General features: G+C 41.8%; 1 pseudogene; it reads left to right on the top strand.

Annotated features, from left to right (window-relative positions):
* The first annotated feature begins 20,386 nt into the window (after window positions 1-20,386).
* Window positions 20,387-20,505, top strand: LOC134948184 (5S ribosomal RNA; annotated as a pseudogene).
* The last annotated feature ends 652 nt before the right edge of the window (window positions 20,506-21,157 follow it).

Raw genomic sequence — 21,157 nt, forward strand, 5'->3', positions numbered from 1 at the left:
TTGTATATAATAATGAACACAATGGGCTAACTCCGCCCATATAATGACGCAATAATGACGCAATTTTGGCGCGTTTTTTTGAATGATGGGTATATAGGGAGCCGGTGAGGCATGGTCAGTTAGGCTGCTGATGTTCTTATGATGATGTGACAGCTCTCTGATGCTCTTTGTGTCCCCTGATGACGGTCTGGATATGGCCGAAAACGTTTGGGCTTTCTACAATGATATTGGACTGTAGTAAACAGTCACGTTGTGCTGTCTGTGCTGTCTGGAGAAATAAAATTTCGTTCTGATACTCAAATCTATGAAAAGACTGGTGAGTGCTCCATCTGCTTTTTTCTATATATATATATATATATATATATATATATACACACACACAAGGGATAAGAGCGCCTCCTAGTGCAGTATCACTCAAACACCACATGTGTGCAAGATAAAAGAGGTGGACCCGTACCAAGTGGAAACAACTTTGAAGCTTATCTCAAGTAATCCACATGAAGTCATCAATCGTGTAAGGTTTTCAGAGGATTTTAATTAGAGATGAGCGGGTTCGGATGTAACGCCAGAATTAACGCCAGTTCAGTTTTATCCGGATGTTTCTTATTGGCTATCCAAAACACGTGACGTCCATGAGCCAATAAGATGCCGTTTTGAGAACCAAATAAATCTGGGTAAAACCGAGTAAAACTGAACCCGCTCATCTCTAAATGTAATACAGATCCATACCATAAAATGAGATGATAAAAAATATACACAATGTAAAACAGTTTAACAATTAAAAATATAGGAACATAAGTAAATGCCCGTACATTTAGAAAGAGGAAAAACAGCTTATCTGAGCAGTAGGATACGGCAAGTATCATCCAGCATGTTTCGTCATGGAGGAGCTATGTCCTGTCCATCTGACTTCCTCAGGGGTAATAGATGAGCTCTTGTGCACAGAAAGGATCTATTTAGGATAATTGATCAGTAATTGCCTTCTCTAAGATAGCTGAAACTGTATATCCTGTCATACAAAACAGGATATCCTAAAATATGAAGAAGAAGCTGTCTCCTAGGCGACGTGGGTTTGTATTAGAATCCATGAATTTTATTTTATCACATAATTATTTTTTGTTTAATTCACAGTTTTATCTTCAAGTACACGGTACCGCCATGGGCACCAGGTTCGTGCCGAGTTTTGCCAACTTATACATGGGGCTCTTCGAGGAGAAATATATTTGGGGGGGGCCCTTCGGCGCGAATCTGGTGCTCTATGGCCGATACATTGATGATCTGTTTATTATTTGGGATGGGGTTTCTAGTGTGTCTTCTTTTCTTTCATATCTTAATTCTAACACTTTTGGGCTTAAATTTAGTCACTCTTGTCACCCTACTCACATCAACTATTTGGATATTGCTCTCTCGGTTAGGGATAATAAGCTGGTCACCCAAACTTATAGAAAGGAGGTGGACTGCAGCAGTTTTTTAAACTATGGCAGTTGCCACCACCTTAAATGGAAAGATAACATACCTATGGGACAATATCTCAGGATGAAGCGCAACTGTACTGATGAAGGGATGTTCTATGAACAGTCCGATATCCTTACATGTGCGTTTCTTGACCAGGGATACCCGAAGAAATTGCTGGAGGATTCCCTCGAAAGGGTGGCCAATAGAGAAAGAAGTTCTCTCCTTCTTATGACCAATAATTCAGGGGCACCAAAAGTTAGTCATGATAACAATCAGATCATGCCCTTTATAACAAAATATAATACATATGCTGAGGACGTTAAGAAAATTATAAAGAAAAATTTTGGACTCCTGAAGTTAGATAAAGTTCTTAACCCTTGCCTGGGAGATTTAGCTAGAGTGGTGTTTTAGAAGGCTAAGAACCTAAAGAATCACTTGTCTCCAAGTTTTTTTCAAGATAATACACAATTAATGGTCAAAAAAACCTGGTTAAATCAAAGTGTAGGCTGTTTTAGATGTGGAAAGACCAATTGCATCACTTGCAAATTTATAATGCATAGAAGCATTTCATTTAAATCAGCAGCACTGGGATTGGAATTTGCAATTGAGAATTTCATTAACTGTCAGCAGACATATGTCATTTATTTAATAAGCTGCATATGTGGAAAACAATATGTGGGGAGGACGGTTAGGAGCCTCAACACTAGGTTTTTAGAACATAGACGAAATGTCCTTAAGAAGAATCCTTATCATAGTGTGTCGAGACACGTAACCCATCAACATGATGGTAACGTGGACTCACTGAAGGTACAAGGTATTGAATCTGTGGCCCCCACCCCTAGAGGGGGCGACAGGTTCAATAAATTATGCACAAGAGAAGCATTCTGGATTTTTAATCTGGGCACTTTGGTGCCCGAAGGTCTAAATGAGAATATGGAGATCAATAATATCAGATGAAATCCAGGTGCTAGTTGGATTGTTTTCGCTTTCCTGTTCCCTACACCTTTCCATCTCTATCTTTTCTTCTTTCTTGACATTATATTTCTGTACATATGTGATAAACAGTGATAATAATGATATCCTCACAGAGTATAGATCTTTTAATTTATTTTATTAGATTGTTGAGTTTGCTGATTTTTATTGTACTCTGAAAAGTACAGTACATTTAGAAGTACTGTTCTTAATGAGATTTATAATTATTATTGATTGCGGTCCCTCTTGAAAAAGTGCTTTCACAATGTATTTTATGTTTTTTGTTTCTGTATTTTAGTTAGAATTATGCACTCGCTGTAATTTATGTGAGTTTGTAACTGACGAATATAAACAATAATAACAATATTGAAAGAAACAAAAACATAAAATTTGAAATCAAAATTATATGTGGGGACATGTTGGAATTGAACTCAGGACCTTGTGGGTATTAATACGGTGCATTAGACCACTAGGCTAGAATAGATGCCGCATAATCAATATGGATTCTCTGCAGACTTGTTGTTGTTGTTTATAGTTAGTGAGTGTGTGCCATCACCTCTGTTCTCCGATCATTAGAGATAGAAATGTATTCTATTGTCTCTAAAAAGTAATTTTAAGGTTTATGAATATATAGCCATATATTAATTCCACCTTTTGTAACTGTATTGTAAGATTATGGTAATTTATGGGTCGTTATGTGATTGAATTTCAATTTTGCACATGTGAGATCAATTTAATGAGTATTCAGGTGTGACAATTAAATAGTATCATTATGATTGGTCCCCTGATATTTAAATAGTATGCAAGACAGCCCCATGTCATCCTCTGACGAAACCGCACATTTACATTGGCGGAGAAACGCGTAAGGACCGGGGCTTACTTCACATTGGTGTCCTTCCTGCTACTAGCGGCTTATGGTCAAGCAATACTTCTTGGTGCTATTGTCCGTTTGCAAGCTGATCGGCTTTAGAGACTCTCCGGTGCACCTCGCTATAGGTGCTTCCTCGTAACTGTGACTGAGACCTACAACGGGGGCCGTCCACGGATAATTAAAGGACATACTCCTGGCTGTGAGTATAAAGTGGACATTTTTGCAAGTATGGCCTATTAGCACAGTGAGAGTGGATGAAAAAGTCTTTTTGATACTGATACCGGAGCATAAGCATTTAAAGTTTCTGGCCGTTCAGCGGCAGTGATTAACGGAATGGAAAGTCTGCTGCTATCAGATATACAAGGAGATCTCTATTAGCAAGTGGAAAATTCCTACAGCTGAATTTAAACAGCAGGCACTAAAAATCGTTCTTAAATTGGACGGTATACCGTTCGGGACGTTTAAATTGAAAATAAGGCTATACCAAGCGCTACAAATTTGGACATAGTACTAGTGTCCAGTTATCCGCTGCAGCAGGGAGGATTTTTTTATTAATCTTTTATTGATTGTTATTCTTATATGCACATGTGTTTATTTTTAATATATATGCAATAAATTTGAGCTATAAAGTTATATGCGCTCTCTGATAATCTGTTATTATCCTTTGTGCTATCCTAAAATATGAAAGTGGTATATACCACACATAGGACTTCTCATTATACAGTACATCATATACTAAAATCATGTTGCGGAAATAAACCAGAAAGTCTAAGTGTAACACAATATATAAAATTGTATATAAAGGCTCTTTATAAGGCCCCCCAGTTATAGAACAATCAAACACTCAACTCATTTAGCTATTTGATCCTGCATGAAAACTATGAACACTATATGAAGCTACTGGTACTTCGTAAAAGAAATAATTAGCATTGTAATTGAGCAGATCTATATAGGGTGCAACCACACATCCAATCTCTTGCAACCACACACTACATAGATCTGCTCAGCCACAATGCTGATCATGTTTTCACAAAGTACAAGGTATGCTTCAAATAGCTAGAATTCTCTACCTTAGAATTACCTACCTTTCTATGCAAGGGCAGATAGCTCAGTTAATAGATAGTCTGACTGCAATGACACAGGCAATGGCTTAGAAACCCGGGTATGTCAGCATCTTGAAATGTATCAAAGGACAGTGTGACTGAATAACAAAGAAGTCTCAAGTTGAGTTAATGATTGTTGTATAGGTATTAGCTATAGAAGGGGTCAGGGTAGGAGACAGCGGCTGTCAGGAAATTCTGGCCTTCAAAAAGTGGGGAAGCTGCAAGTGAAAGTAATTAAAATAGATAACCGACAAGTGCTGCCAACAGCGCCCCCTACCCTCTGCACACACCTAGTTACGGCCCTGGCAGCTGGTACGCTATCTCTTTACTCTGCATTCGGCAGACTCTGTCTTTGCCTGGCCTGGTGTTCTGCAAACTCTCACTCTGTCCTTGCTTGCCATTCTGCATGGTCTCTTTCCACCTGGAATTCTTGTAAAACAAACTGCATGCACATCTTACTGTTGCACATACCCATATAAAGAACCATTGGCAAAGAAAAGACCCTATCTTCCTGAGAACTGTGACTGATGGCATGCTCTGCTCCAATAATCCTTGGCTTGAACGACATAACCTGTGTAATCCTCCGGTGCTGTAATTGTTCCTAGCTCAGCTACCATGCTGCCTTGTTGCTTTGCAGCATCTTACACTTATGGATGGATTAGCCCATCTTTCATTTTACTAGAACCATCAATACCTCTTTGCTCACAGAGGTTAACTGAGCATCTCTATGTTGTGATAAATGACTGTCCAATTCAATTGTTTCATATCCATACACAATTCAGTCACTGACACCACCTATTGTATTGGTTCAGCAGGACCGGAAAAGTCTTACACAAATGTATAAGTTGGACCACATTACTCTATCTGGTTGTCAAAGAGCTAACACTTTGGGGGAGATGTACTGTACTAAGCAGAGTGTAAAAGTGAGCCAGTGGAGAGGTTGCCCATGGCAACTAATCAGCTGCTCTGTATAATTTTATAATATGCAAATGATAAATGTTACTTCAATGGTGATTGGTTGCCATGGGCAACGTCTCCATTGGCTCACTTCTCCACTATTTTACTGCTTAAGACATCTCCCATGTCCAAAGGGTTAATATATCAAATCATACTTTTCAAAAAAGGTTGACACAGCCAAGCAATATCACTTTATACCGTAACATACTGTACTGTACCTGTACAAAAAAGTAAATACACACAAGTAATGCTCTACACTATAGCATTCAAAGGGTTTTAAAAGGGAAGCAAAATGACTCTTCTTAAAAGGTTTATAGATTTGTTACAGTAACAAAGATAAATGTATTCAATTGTAGATTTAATATAAAAAGGTACAGTGTTTTAGCTATAACAATGTGTAATAAAATGACATGCAAAAGAAATTATAGAAGTTTAGAGGTTATAAAAAATTAAATTACAGAAAATAGAACAGTTTCATAGGATAGCATTATCTATTAATCTGTGCTCTACCTGGTCAATGTGAATATACAATACTGAATTTAACAAAAAGCAATGCTGTGGTGCAATGGAATGGCTCATGTTTACTGGTAATATATTAATTATGTAAAAATGGGCTGGATTTAAAGTAAAATATTTATATCCAATGATATCCAGATCTTTTATTGTATAGCCTTAATGGTGGAACAAAAAAGTATATTTTATCATTTTGTCTCATTAAGGTGGCTGGGTTCTTACGTACTCAAATCTTCATCTGCTGTTGTTATATAATAAACTTATGGGGGTATACAGTTAGCTGGAAAAAAAATTCAGAGGCAAAAAAGGAGGGGTGCGATCTGGGTGCAATATTAGCACCCGGTATTTCATTGCAATATGCGATTACATTAGCAGGGATGTATTATGGAGCACCCGCAGGGACAAGGGCCCCGAAAGGAGCCTGTCATTGTGATGGGCTTCGAGTGATGCCAGGGCTGCTGCGCAGGCGCTGTCCAGCTGACCACACATGCACAGTGGCCATTTCCCAGGGAGGGTTTCGGGGAACCCTCTGTTGGCTGCGTATGTGATTTGTAGCCATGGAGGGCGGCAAATTACTACCTTGCCCCTAGTGACAAAAATCCTTGTTTTGGCCCTGCAGCCTGTAATATGGCAGTTAGACGCTGAGCTGCTTGTACTTTATCTCTCTTCGCTTTACCTTTCTCCACGCTTTGATAAATATCCCCCTAAGTTATGTACAGTAGGTTATCTAATTAATACTATTTATCTTATCTATCTATTATATTGACTTACATTTTTACGTTTCTTCAAAGTTAGAGATTATGTATATCTTTACCAACACACCAATGTTTAAACAGAGAAATAAGCCCTACCCTTAGAATAATACACATGTATACCTGTAATACCTAGGAGTTTGCTACACTTTAAAGTCTTCATTCTTTGGCGTTACTGGATTGCATCTTATATTATTTCTATTTGACTGTGAACCATCAGCCTAATGTTCAGGGGAATATGAAGTCAAAACTATTCCACTAAGGCAGCACTAAAGAATCTTTCTTGCTAATTGGAATGTGTTTGGTAAAGGAGAAAGCACTCGAGGAGGTTAAATTGATAAACCATGTTCCTGACTTCCATTGCAATTGCTCAGCAAGCTTCCCTCCAGCAACAATAAGTTGTCATTCGCTGAATAAAGTAGAGATAAGGCCTTACTCAGAAACCAGAACGAGGCAAAATGTCATCATCCCGCTGTCGGATTCTTACGGATTTTGGATTCCATATAAGGAGCCACGTGTTGCCGCCATTTTCACTCCGACATTGGAGAGTGTAGCGAGAGGACGTGTCTCCGTCTTCGGTGTCTGTGCGGGAGGGAAAGTAGGGTGGCGATTCCAGTGCTGTGTTGTGCTGCTCAGTCCAGTGTAGTGTCTTATGCTTCATCAGTCCAGTCACAGTGGTGGTGTCCTCTGCTACCATATGTCCAGTGTAGCTGTATAAATCCAGTGCAGTGGTGCTGTGTTGTGCTGCATCAGTCCAGTGGAGGTGTCTTGTGCTGCATCAGTCCAGTCACAGTTGTGGTGCCCTCTGCTGCCATATGTCCAGTGCTGCTATATAAGTCCAGTCCATTACAGTGGTGCTGTGTTGTCCTGCATCAGTCCAGTGGTGGTGTCCCTGTGCTGCCGTATAAGTCCAGTAGTACTGCCGTATATGTCCAGTGATACTGCCGTATATGTCCAGTGATTCTGCCGTATATGTCCAGTGTTACTGCGTATAATTCCAGTGATGTTGCATATAATTTCAGTGGTACCGGCGTATAAGTCCAGTGATACTGTCGTATAAATCCAGTCCAGTGATACTGCCATATAAGTCCAGTGGTATTGCCGTATATGTCCTTGTGGTACTTCTGTATAAATCCAGTCCAGTGATACTGCCGTATTAGTCCAGTGATACTGCCGTATATAAATACAGTGGTACTGGCATATAAATCCAGTCCAGTGATATTGTCGTATAAGTCCAGTGATACTGCCGTATAAGTCCAGTGGTACTGCCGTATAAATTCAGTGGTACTGCCATATAAATCCAGTCCAGTGATACTGCCGTATATGGCCAGTGGTACTGCCAAATAATTCCAATGATACCGCCGTATATGTCCAGTGGTACTGCCGTATAAATCCAGTGGTACTGCCGTATAAACCCAGTCCAGTGATACCACTGTATATGTCCACTGATACTGCCGTATATGTCCAGTGGTACTGCCATATAATTCCAGTGATACTGCCGTATATGTCCAGTGGTGCTGCCATGTAATTCCAGTGATACCGCCGTATATGTCCAGTGGTACTGCCGTATAAATCCAGTCCAGTGATACCGCCGTATATGTCCAGTGATACTGCCGTATATGTCCAGTGGTACTGCCATATAATTCCAGTGATACTGCCGCATATGTCCAGTGGTACTGCCGTATAATTCCACTGATACTGCCGTATATGTCCAATGGTACTGCCGTATAAATCCAGTGGTAATGGCATATAAATCCAGTCCAGTGATACTGCCATATAAGTCCAGTGATACTGCCATATAATTCCAGTGGTACTGCCGTATAAATCCAGTCCAGTAATACTGACGTTTAAATCCAGTCCAGTGGAACTGCTATTTAATTTCAGTGATACTGCCATATAAGTCCAATGGTACTGCCGTATAATTCCAGTGATACTGCCATATAATTCCAGTGATACTGCCGTATAATTCCAGTGATACTGCCGTATAATTCCAGTGGTACTAGCGTATAATTCCAGTGGCAGTGGTGTATAAATCCAGTGGTACTGCCATATAATTCCAGTCCAGTGGTATTGCCATATAAATCCAGTGATACTGCCATATAAATCCAGTCCAGTAGTACTGCCGTATATGTCCAGTGATACTGGCGTATATGTCCAGTGATACTGCCATATATGTCCAGTGATACTGCGTATAATTCCAGTGATGCTGCGTATAAATCCAGTGGTACCGGCGTATAAGTCCAGTGATACTGCCGTATAAATTCATTCCAGTGATACTGCCATATAAGTCCAGTGGTATTGCCGTATATGTCCAGTGGTACTTCTGTATAAATCCAATCCAGTGATACTGCCGGATAAGTCCAGTGATACTACCGTATAAATACAGTGGTACTGGCATATAAATCCAGTCCAGTGATACTGTCGTATAAGTCCAGTTATACTGCCATATAAGTCCAGTGGTACTGCCGTATAAATTCAGTGGTACTGCCATATAAATCCAGTCCAGTGATACTGCCGTATATGGCCAGTGGTACTGCCAAATAATTCCAGTGATACCGCCGTATATGTCCAGTGGTACTGCCGTATAAATCCAGTGGTACTGCCGTATAAATCCAGTTCAGTGATACCTCCATATATGTCCAGTGATACTGCCGTATATGTCCAGTGGTACTGCCATATAATTACAGTGATACTGCCGTATATGTCCAGTGGTACTGCCATATAATTCCAGTGATACCGCCGTATATGTCCAGTGGTACTGCCGTATAAATCCAGTCCAGTAGTACTGCCATATAAGTCCAGTGGTACTGCCATATAAGTCCAGTAGTACTGCCGTATAATTCCAGTGATACTGCTGTATAATTCCAGTGATACTGCCATATAATTCCAGTGGCACTGCCGTATAAATCCAGTGGTACTGCTGTATAATTCCAGTGGTACTGGGTTATAAGTCCAGTGATACTGCCGTATAATTCCAGTCCAGTGGTACTGCCGTATAAGTCCAGTGGTACTGCCGTGTATGTCCAGTGGTACGGTCGTATAATTCCAGTGATACTGACATATAATTCCAGTGGTACTGCCGTATAAATCCAGTGGTACTGCCGTATATGTACAGTGATACTGCTGTATATGTCCAGTGGTATTGGCGTATAAATCCAGTCCAATGATACTGCCGTATAAGTCCAGTGGTACTGTCGTTTAATTCCAGTGATACTGCTGTATAATTCTAGTGATACTGCCCTATAATTCCAGTGATCCTGCCGTATAATTCCAGTGGTACTGGCGTATAAGTCCAGTGGTACTGCCATATAAGTCCAGTGATACTGCCATATAATTCCAGTGGTACTGCCGTATAAATCCAGTGGTACTGCTGTATAAATCTAGTGGTACTGGCATATAAATACAGTGATACTGCCATATAAATCCAGTCCAGTGGTACTGCCGTATAAGTTCAGTGGTACTGTCCTATGCTGTATATTGTTTACTCCATTTAAAGGGGTTATTAATATTTAACACAAATAATTTTGTCCTGTGCCGCATATTGTGTTATATAACTCCAGAAAAATAATGGAGAAAAAAAATTTGGAGGATAAAATAGGGACAGATCAAGAACCACTTCCTCCTAGTGCTGTAGCTGCTGCCACTAGTCATGACATAGACGATGAAATGCCATCAACGTCATCTGCCAAAGCCGATGCCCAATGTGATAGTAGAGGGCATGTAAAATCCAAAGAGCCAAAATTAAGTAAAAAGACGTAAAAAAAAGAATTTAAATGGTCTGAGGAAAAACGTAAACTTGCCAATATGCCATTTACGACACAGAGTGGCAAGGAATGGCTAAGTCCCTGGCCTATGTTCATGACTAGTGGTTCAGCTTCACATGACGATAGAAGCCCTCATCTTCCCGCTAGAAAAATGATAAGCATTAAGCTGGCAAAAGCACAGCAAAGAACTGTACGTTCTAAGATGGTATCAGAAATCCCCAAGGAGAGTCCAAGTGTGTCTGCGGTTGCAATGCCTGACCTTCCCAACACTGGACTGGAAGTGGAGGCTCCTTCCACCATTTGCACGCCCTCTGCAAGTGCTGGAAGTAGCACCCACAGTCCAGTTTCTGATATTCAATTGAAGATGTCACTATTGAAGTACACCAAGATGAGGATATGGGTTTTGCTGGCGCTGAGGAGGAAGTGACGATGAGGATTCTGATGGTGATGTGGTTTGTTTAAATCAGGCACTGGGGGAGACAGTTGTTGTCCGTGGGATGAATAAGCCCATTGTGATGCCTGGACAAAATACCAAAAAAGCCACCTCTTCGGTGTGGAATTATTTCTCCACAAATTCAGACAACAGGTGTCAAGCCGTGTGTTGCCTCTGTCAATCCATAATAAGTAGGGGTAAGGACGTTAACCACCTAGAAACATCCACCCTTATATGTCACCTGCTGCGCATTCATCAGAAGTCATTGTCAAGTTCAGAAACTTTGGGTAAGAGCATAAGCAGTCCACTGACACCTAAATCCCTTCTTCCTCTTGTACCCAAGCTCCTGCAAGCCACACCATCAACTCCCTCAACATCAACTTCCTCCTCAGTCAGGAACGTCAGTAGTCTTGCAGGCCATGTCACTGGTAAGACTGAGGAGTCCTCTCCTAACCAGGATTCCTCCGGAGGATCCTTGAGTGGTACGCCTGCTGTTGCTGCCACTGCTGTTGTTGCTGCTAGGAGCCGCCTCTGTTATTGCTGCTGGAAGTCGATCGTCATCCCAGAAGGGAAGTCGGAAGCCCACTTGTACTACTTCAGCTAAGCAATTGACTGTCCAACAGTCCTTTGCGAGGGAGATAAAATATGACAGCAGTCATCCTGTGGCAAAGTGGATAACTGAGGCCTGGACAGCTATGTTGGTGTTAGACGTGCGTCCGGTATCCGCCATTAGTTCAGTGGGACTTAGAGAATTGATGGAGGTACTGTGTCCCCGGTATCAAATCCGATCTAGATTCCACTTCACTAGGCAGGTGATACAGAGAATGTATAGAGACATCAGAAAAAGAATCCTCAGTGTCCTAAAAAATGCAGTTGTACCCACTGTCCACTTAACCACGGACATGTGGACAAGTGGAACAGGGCAGACTAAGGACTGTATGACTATGACAGCCCACTGGGTAGATGTATTGCCTCCCGCAGCAACAACAGCAGCGGCACCAGTAGTAGCATTTCGCAAACGCCAACTCGTTCCTAGGCAGGCTACACTATGTATCACTGCTTTCCCTAAGAGGCACACTGCTGACAACCTCTTATGGAAATTGAGGGACATCATCACTGTCGAAGTCGGAAAATATTACAGTACACACATCACATACAAACACCACACAGATGGCCTCCGTGCACGTACTTATTCTGCCGTGCGTGCACATATTCGCAAATTGCGTATGATCGCTCATGCAGTCATGCGTGTTAGCGCGTGGTATGAGTAATTACGGAGGCATTTGTACTCGCATGGAAAAGGCACAAAGACATATCATATATTTAATCCATATAATGCATAAATCACCCACTGTCTGCTCTGCCTTCTAATAGCAAGAAGATGGTTCACACATAAATTATTCTCCCAGAAACTCTAATACAATGTACCAGACGGCCTTGTTTACGCAAAGCTTTGAAATCCTATGAAGAAGGCAAATACCTTTGGTTACCCCCATTGTTCTAGAATTGTCCAGTATCTGTCGAAGACAATAAATACTGGATTGTCATTGTCTTATCTGAAGACAGGACAAACAAAAAGACAATATCCAGGAACCTAGTTTGAAGAGAAACTCAATTTGCAATAGCTGACAAATTACAAACCAGACATTTAGATAGCTAAGGTAATAACATTCATGGTCTGAACTCTTGGAAATGTGTGTGTGTTATATATATATATATATATATATATATATATTTATATGTGTGTGTGTGTGTGTGTGTGTGTGTGTGTGTGTGTGTGTGTGTGTTCCCTAACAAATTGTAATAACAGGAATGTGTATGTATGTATGGATGGATGTATATATATATATAGATAGATAGATAGATAGATAGATATATGAATATCTTGAGGATGGAAATGGATAATCATATCATGTGTGGGATCATATTGGTGGGTATAAGAATATTGTCACATATTGCAACAATAAGTTATTAATAATACCAGATTTATGTATGATTAATGTGATGGGTTTAACTGGTCATGGGGCGGGAACTCAGATGCAAACAACCGAAATCACATCTCAAGTCTTAGCCATCGCCCACCGATTGAGCTGACAAATGATCCCCGGTGCACAGGATATGTCCCACCCCCGAACCAATGGAAGAAGAGCAAACAGTGTCTATTGTATTGTGTTTTGGACAAAAGTATAAAAAGCCAGCTGCAGGCCCGGTCACATACAATCTCTGAAGGTCATCTACCTTGATGACTGAGGACCGGACCGGGAAGCGCAGGCGATCAAAACGTATGTATCATTGACTGTAGCCATTTTCTTATTGTATTGTATTGTTATTATTGTAACCCCCTGCTAGTAAAGAACCGTTGGTGGGTCAGATCCCAACATAGTCTTTGAAATACAAATTGGTGTTGTGTCTCTCTTTCCCTGCTAGTATTATATAAGTGTAATCTAGTCACACGTGTAGCTGCAAAGTGCTCACGGCATGTCTTTGTGTGTGTACGCACTGCGTGTACTTTGTACAACCGTTGCGGCGTTTGTACGCAAAGTGCATACACGGTACGGGGCTTTGTACGCTAACTGTGTAAAAAGTACGCAGGCTAAGCATTGATTACAGCGGCCGCAGCGGCTTCATTTTAAAGTGTATTGAATGTATTTCTAAAGTGTTGCTTTTAGTCCTGTAAGTAAATCAGCATTTACAATTGAGGGCTCAATCCGGTTTTTCACACACTCAAGGGCTAGCAGATCATAGCAGACTTTAATCTATCAGCAAAGGGTGGAAATATATCTACGTTAAACCTTTTTCTGGTTGCTGGATGTTTTAAAACCCTATTTGTGTGCTGTTAGATTGCGTCTACTCTGTCTGGCCTGCAGAAGTGCTGATAGAACCCGTAGGTAAACAGGAAAAAAGCTATTTAAAAATCTGTGTGATTTTTTTGGCGCCAAAAGCATACACAAAGGGTACCGATACTTTGCATACCCTCTCACATATTGTTGCCACAAGGTATAGATTTTTAGATCAGTTTAGATCTGTGTAAAATCGAATACATTTGTTGCTATATAGATACATTTGAAGTAAATGTATTTAAGGGAGTAATTATAAAAACACAAAACATAGTTCTGGCCCAGTCGTAAAGGGTTATACAGAACAAGTGTGGGTTGTGTTAAGTGAGCGATTATAGTTAGTATTGCTCACATTTATAGAGACTGTGTGGTTTGTTGAATTGCGGACGTACGTTGTACACATGGTACGGACAAAGTACAGGGTCGCACACGCGGCGTAAAAGGCACGCTGGCCACGTGTTTACGCAAGGTTGAGTAAGAGTGCGGATGTTAAGTACAAATTACACAATAGTTTTGTTCAATTAAAAGGTGGGATAGTATACCTTAAATACAATAGCACATAACTATCCAATTTCAAAAGCAGATTAGTATAAGACTTTTGTTTAAACTGTACTGCCTCTGAGGTAAAGCTGCCGATCAGAAAGAGTGGAAATTTTTTGTACAGAAAAACGCTGTGTATTTGAGTGAGTGAAAGTGGAGTGAGTGGAGCTGAACCCCAGAATTCTGGATCCTGTCGGTGAACACTGGGTTAGTAGAGGCCCGGTGGCGTAGGGTTCGCTACCTTGCGTGATCAGAACTCGGTGGTCTAGGTGTCCCAAATATAGGTGGTCTAGAGTGGTCTAGGTGTTCTAGGTGGTCTACAGCAATCGTAGGGCATATAGATAACTAGTATCTATAGGCTGTGCGATTGAATCGCACGTCCGTGTGTTCTACACAGCACAACGTGATACCATTGTGTCATAAGCGCTGTGGAAAAGCAAACGCAGACGTGATTGTATAGACAAAGGGGTTTTTCTTTGATAATGTCGGGAAATCTCCCTGGTGGGCTTCCACTGGAAAGGCTGAACAATAGTTATCTAATTTCCCTGTTTTTCACCCTACAAAAATTCCAGTGGAAAGATACCGAAAAGGAATTTTTCGCTGCCTCTCTCAGGAAAATATTCCAACAGAACCTCCACCGAAAGAAATTACGGTACTGTAAGGTCTTATAGGAGCCCTAAGTTGGGTACATTGCGATCCACTATCAACAGTGTATCGTTGTACTGGCCAGCATGGGCGAGAGCGAGTGAAAGGCGCTCGAGTAACTTTCACCGTCTGCTTGCATTGAGTATTTTGGTGTTTGTGGGAACGGCCGATAGGGCAGGACCCACAAATATGGGAGCCAGTTGCTCAAGTGAGAGACGTTCAGTATGCAGGGTTCAGACTGGAGAATTGCAGCCGAGAGGGTCAGCAAGGTTTATTATGTGTGAGAAATATGGTTCACACATGGAGGCTTTTTGCAATGAATGGGTACGTATGACTGCAGAAGATAGGGTATCATTCCCTAGGGTGGGCAGCTTTGAGCCAGAGGTATTACAGAACATAAGGATTAGGATATGTCTGATAAAATCCAGAACACAAAGGATTAGACATACAGATTGTTTAAACTTGTGGCAGCAAGAGGGGGATGTGCAGAGGGAATTAGCTCGCACAGCAGGTTCCAAACCTAGCGGGAAAACAATGGCGACCGCACCACCACCATATGTTGATGGGGAGAAATTGGCTACAAGCAATGATGCATTGGTACAGAATAGGAAAGTAATTGATAAATGTGCTAACGCTAACCCTTGCCAGCTGTATCCCTTTTTAAATTTCCCCCAGGACTGTGTGCAGGAAGATGAGCCCAGCACGATATCGGCACTCTCTCTAGCAGCCATCATACAGGACACCCAGGTGGGCACGGCCCAACCATCTAGAGTAGTAGCGATGCCCCCCAGTGGAGGGGTGAGTGTGGTTGTGTCCACTGGTAAGTATGGTACCACACACTATGCAGAGACAATAGCTCCCCGCATCATAGAATCAAGTCAAAATGATATAGTTGAACTAAATCCTGTCAGGGTGATTGCAGTCCCCAATGGGAAGACTGACAGTCAGGGAGTGACTCTTATAAAGGACATTGCCATGCATTGCCCTTGGTCCTGAGCAGAGTTATGGTCAATTATGTCAGAATTCCCCGATTCCAGAAAAGATCTAGTCAGATGCCAGAGGTTCATTAAAGAGTTAGGTAACGCCCACGAGCCCACAATAAAGATTTGCGAACAGTGCTACGGGTGTGTTTACCCTCAAATATTGACATCACGAAATTCATAACAGATTGTAAGTTAGATGCAGAGGTACCTCTCACTGATGAATACAATCAGGAGTATGTATGGCAAATCAACCTGCAATTAGAAGTGTATTTCCCTCCTGTTGTTAAATGGAATAAAATCATCTCCATAAGACAAAAGGAAGGTGAAATGGCATCCGAATATTTCCATCGAGCACTGCTGGAAATAGCTAGATACACTGGGATCGAGGATATTTAGGATAATGCACATCACAGGGAGGTAGCTGTCTCTGTATTAATGGACGGGTTAAAAGAGGCACTGAGGACAAGGGTGCAAACCTCTCTACCTAACTGGAGGGGTATTTCGGTGGCTGCGCTGGGAGAGTCCGCTATCGAGCTTGATCGTAACATCAGTAAGCACATGGAGTTGCAAGGAGATAAGCTGATGACGGTAAGTATACAGGCTCTTACAGCAAAACCCCATCAGCCAAAACCCCAGACCCCTGCTGTTTGGAAAAGACCGAGAATATGTTACATTTGTAAAAAGGAAGGACATTTTGCCCAGGATTGTAGGAGCAGTAGGACACATAATGTATACAGACCCCCTAGACCAGAATACGAACCACACTACAACTGACATAATTGGGATCAGGGACCATATAGAAGAGATTACGAGCCATATAGAGGGGAAACAAGGAGGTACCCACCCAGGAGAGACTGTCAGGCCTCCGAAAACTCACAGCTAACCCCCTCACATATTGTAGCTGCCAACGCGCTGTGGGAGGGTCCCACTACACAATAGGGGTTGGGCCACACATGTAGTCTGCAGCCAGTGAAGTTGATTGCTAGCCTTGGTAGTGAACCTGAGGTCATGGTTGATGTAGCTGGTGTACCATTACCTTTTCTTGTAGATACAGGGGCGGCCAGGTCAGTGTTGAATTCCACATCAGGTGTAAAAACCACAGGAAAAACGATTTTGGCAATGGGAGTAACGGGAACAATGCAACAATACCCTTTGAGTAGACCTGCAGAGATTACGATAGGGCCCTTGCAGACAAAACATTCCTTTCTGCTGGCTGCATTAGCTCCGACTAATCTACTTGGCAGAGAGACGTATTGTGTAAAATGAGGTGTGTCATATATTGTACTCCTGAGGGTGTCTTCTTGGATATACCTGAGAACCATGCTCAAGAAGTGCAAGATATACTAGACGCCCCTCAAAGGCTAATGTCGCATTCTACTGTTATAGACACGTGTCAATCCAAGGTAGAGGAAATGATCTCACAAATACCGGGTTCCCTTTGGACCAAAGATGGACAAGACACTGGATTGATGGCGAATGTAGCTCCAGTAGCAGTACAAGTAAAAGATGGCAGGATAACTCCAAAAATCCCTCAATATCCTCTGAAGCCAGAGGAAGAGTTAGGAGTGTACCCCGTCATAGAGCGGCTGCTACAGCAGGGCATCCTAGTCAGGACGTCCAGCACCACCAATAGTCCCATTTTCCCTGTGTAAAAGAGTGGGGGGAGGGGTTACAGGCTAGTGCAGGATCTAAGGGGGATAAACAAAATAGTTGAGAGCCATTTCCCTGTAGTGCCCAATCCAGCTGTCATCCTTATGCAAATTCCCCTTACCGCAAAATTCTTCACTGTCATTGATCTCTGTTTCGCTTTCTTTTCTGTCCCTCTTCACCCTGACAGCCAATACCTTTTTGCTTTTACGTACAGGGGAGTACAGTACACCTGGACTCGTCTCTCCCAAGGTTTCATTGACAGCCCGAGTATTTTCTCCCAGGCCTTGCATGACTGTTTGCAATCCTTTCAACCTGAGAGTGGATCAGTGCTAATACAGTATGTCGATGACTTGTTGTTGTGTTCTGACTCACTTGAATCGTCCTTGAAAGATACGAAACAGCTTCTGTTTCATCTTTCTCAGACAGGACACAAGGTTTCAAAGGATAAGTTGCAGTTGTGCCGGACCAGGGTCAAATACTTGGGACACTGCTTGACACAAGGACTTAGACACCTCACCGCTGATAGAATACAGGCCATCTGTGACATGACTCTGCCACAAACTCAGCAACAGATCCGCACTTTCCTCGGAATGTGTGGGTACTGTCGGAATTGGATCCCAGGGTTCTCCATACTGGCTTTACATTTGCAAGAATGGGTCTCTTCTAACAAACCGGAACGGATCTCTCACACAGATGAGTCCGAACTGGCATTTGAGAGACTCAAACAGTGTTTATCACAAGCACCTGCATTAGGTATGCCAGATTATGAGAAGCCCTTTGAATTGTATGGTACTGAAAGTGCTGGGTGCGCGGCAGGAGTCTTAACAGTGAGACATGCAGTATCAGCCTTACTAAACTCTGCCCAAACCAGACATGTCTCATCTGCTCGGTTTACAAAGTGGGAATTATCACTGATGGTCCCTGATTGACCCATTCCAGTTTGCTTATAGACAAAATCGGTGCACTGATGATGCGATTATTTCACTGTTGCACTTTACTTTGTCTCACTTGGAAGAGAGGAATGTTTATGTTAGGATTTTATTTGTTGATTTTAGTTCAGCTTTTAATACAGTGATTCCAGTGTCTTTGATAAATAAATTATCTGCATTAGGCCTTGATTGTTTTACTTGTAATTGGATTTTAGCATTTTTGACAAATCGCCCTCAGATGGTTAAAATGGGCAGCATTAGGTCCGGGTAGGCGCAAATTAATACAGGTGTACCCCAGGGCTGTGTTCTTAGCCCTTTCTTATATTCGCTGTTCACTTACGATTGTGTATCAGCGGACGCATCAGTAAAATTTATTAAATTTGCGGATGATATTGCTGTGGTAGGGTTAATTAGGGATGACGATGAGTTAGCGTATAGGACGGAAGTTGTGAAGTTAGTCTATTGGAGTAATGAAAATCATTTATTCTTAAATAGCGGGAAGACAAAAGAACTGATTATTGATTTTAGGAGAAGGCAGCCGCTGAAATCGCCAGTGTTTGTTGGTGATCAGGCTGTTGAAATGGTTACCTCATTCCGTTTCTTGGGCATTCAGATTTCGTCATGTTTGACTTGGTCTGAGCACCTGCTACTGATAGTAAAAAAGGCTCAACAACGACTTTTCTTCCTGCGGCGTTTAAGGGCTGCAGGTGTTGGTGCACAGACCATGTTAAACTTTTATAGGTGCTCGATAGAGAGCATTCTTAGTTATGGGATCGTGGCATGGTATGGTGGCTGCACTTTAAAAGATTGATGGGCATTAGAGAGGATTAGGAAAATTGCTAGTAAAATCATTAGCATGCCATTGCCTAGCTTAGATGAATTGTATAGGCGTAGGGTTTTAAGCAAAGCTAGGTGTATTTTATCAGATAGCGCGCATCCTTTTAGTATGCTTTTTGACAAACTTCCATCCCGAAAGAGGTTTCGTACTTTGTTAACTCGTACCAATCGTTTTAGGGTTAGTTTTATCCCATCTGCTGTACGTATGTTAAATGAATGATTCATTTTTTTGTTTTATTTTATGTTGCCGCCTGCTACTACTTGATGCTTTGTATAATTGCAATTTCGTCTGTCAACTTGCTTTGGCTGATGGCAATAAACTTGAACTTGAACATCACCATTAAGAGATGCAGCTCACTAAATCCTGCAACCTACTTGCTAAGTGTGCCTGGACAGGCACAAAGGGTGGAGGATGAGAATGATGGTGAAGGAGGATTTAGTGCAGATACTGACACGCATGATTGTATGGAATAACTGAACCAGACTTTCACTGCGAGGCCTGACATCAGTGTGTGCTTTATGTTTTTGTTCCTCTGAGGGCATTTACCAAAGAGAGAACCGTATAGGTGATAATTCGTTTTGCCTCATATATTGGTTCATGTTAGGAACTAATATTTGTTCTGATTAAGAATTTTCTGGTAATATCACCAGTGACACTTAAGGCCTTGGTACACTGCACAAACTCATTAATTAGCCAATGCTACAAAAATCTGTTATGTACAAGTAGCGATATACATACTATGTGATCTGGCACCACTCATATGAAATTATTATTATCCTTATTTCTTTTGGAAATTTGTCTTGACACCTGTCACAGTGATCTATGTTGAACCAGGATTTATTAGAATCCAAATAATTGAGGGAACCCAAAGGGACCCACTGTAATTCACAACAACCTAGCTTCTACTTTCTTTTATCCTTGAAATAGTGTTTCCTGCTGTTCTTCTTTCTGTGAACTCTCATCCACGATTCAGGGGAGCGTGTCCCCTCAGGAGACACGTCTCTTCAGTCTAACGTGGACAGCAGATTCACACTTACTTATCTACTACCACTCTTTTCTCCACGCATTCTCAGCTTTTCTTTTCTGAGGAGGAATCAATCCTCCCATTTCGGTGCACTCTCATTGGTGCTGTAGGGTCAAATCTCCCTACGACCATACCCCTACGTTCACGCCCAATCTCGTCCAATCTTGGAAGCTAAACGGAGGTGGGCTGGGTCAGTACCTAGACGGGTGACCGCTAGGGAATACCCAGTGAAGTAGGGAGACTCTCTTCCCCGTAGAAACCACACCAACAGCAGTATCACCACTTATACTTCATTCTCCCAACCCCTTGACAATGTTAAATTCCTTTGTCGTATAAACAACCCTTAATGAAGTCTAAGAACACAGTACGCTGTTTACTTAAGTAGTACCGTAAGGGTACGCTAGTTGCGTAACGATCGCTCAGCCGAAGGCGAGGCGCTCAAGCGTCACGTTCGCTCACGGCCCAGTGATCACAGGACAACACGTTATTGGTGATGACTAGAGTAATGATTCGCTATGGCGTAGCGGACGCTCGAGACCACGAGGAGATCACCAGCGGCGCAGACGCTCACAACGCTATACCTTTATGTCTAAACCTTTTATCAATGAAATACACAGAATACCTTAATGTGAATACAGGGTGTAAGTGCAACCTTGTGTAACCTGACTAACTACAAAGCTGCTTGAGCGTCACCGACGCTCAAGTGAACACTTAACACTATGAGAAAAATACACAGATACCTGTTTAGGGTCCAAAGCCTATTATCTGTATTATAACTATTATACTTGCAAAAAGAATCACAGTACAAATGATACACTACAATATAACAGAGACTTCCTAACCAAATAACTATACAAGAAATACAATACAATACTATGCTGATCTAATACA

This window comes from Pseudophryne corroboree, chromosome 1, assembly GCF_028390025.1.
Source record: "Pseudophryne corroboree isolate aPseCor3 chromosome 1, aPseCor3.hap2, whole genome shotgun sequence".
Taxonomy (NCBI): Eukaryota; Metazoa; Chordata; class Amphibia; order Anura; family Myobatrachidae; genus Pseudophryne; species Pseudophryne corroboree.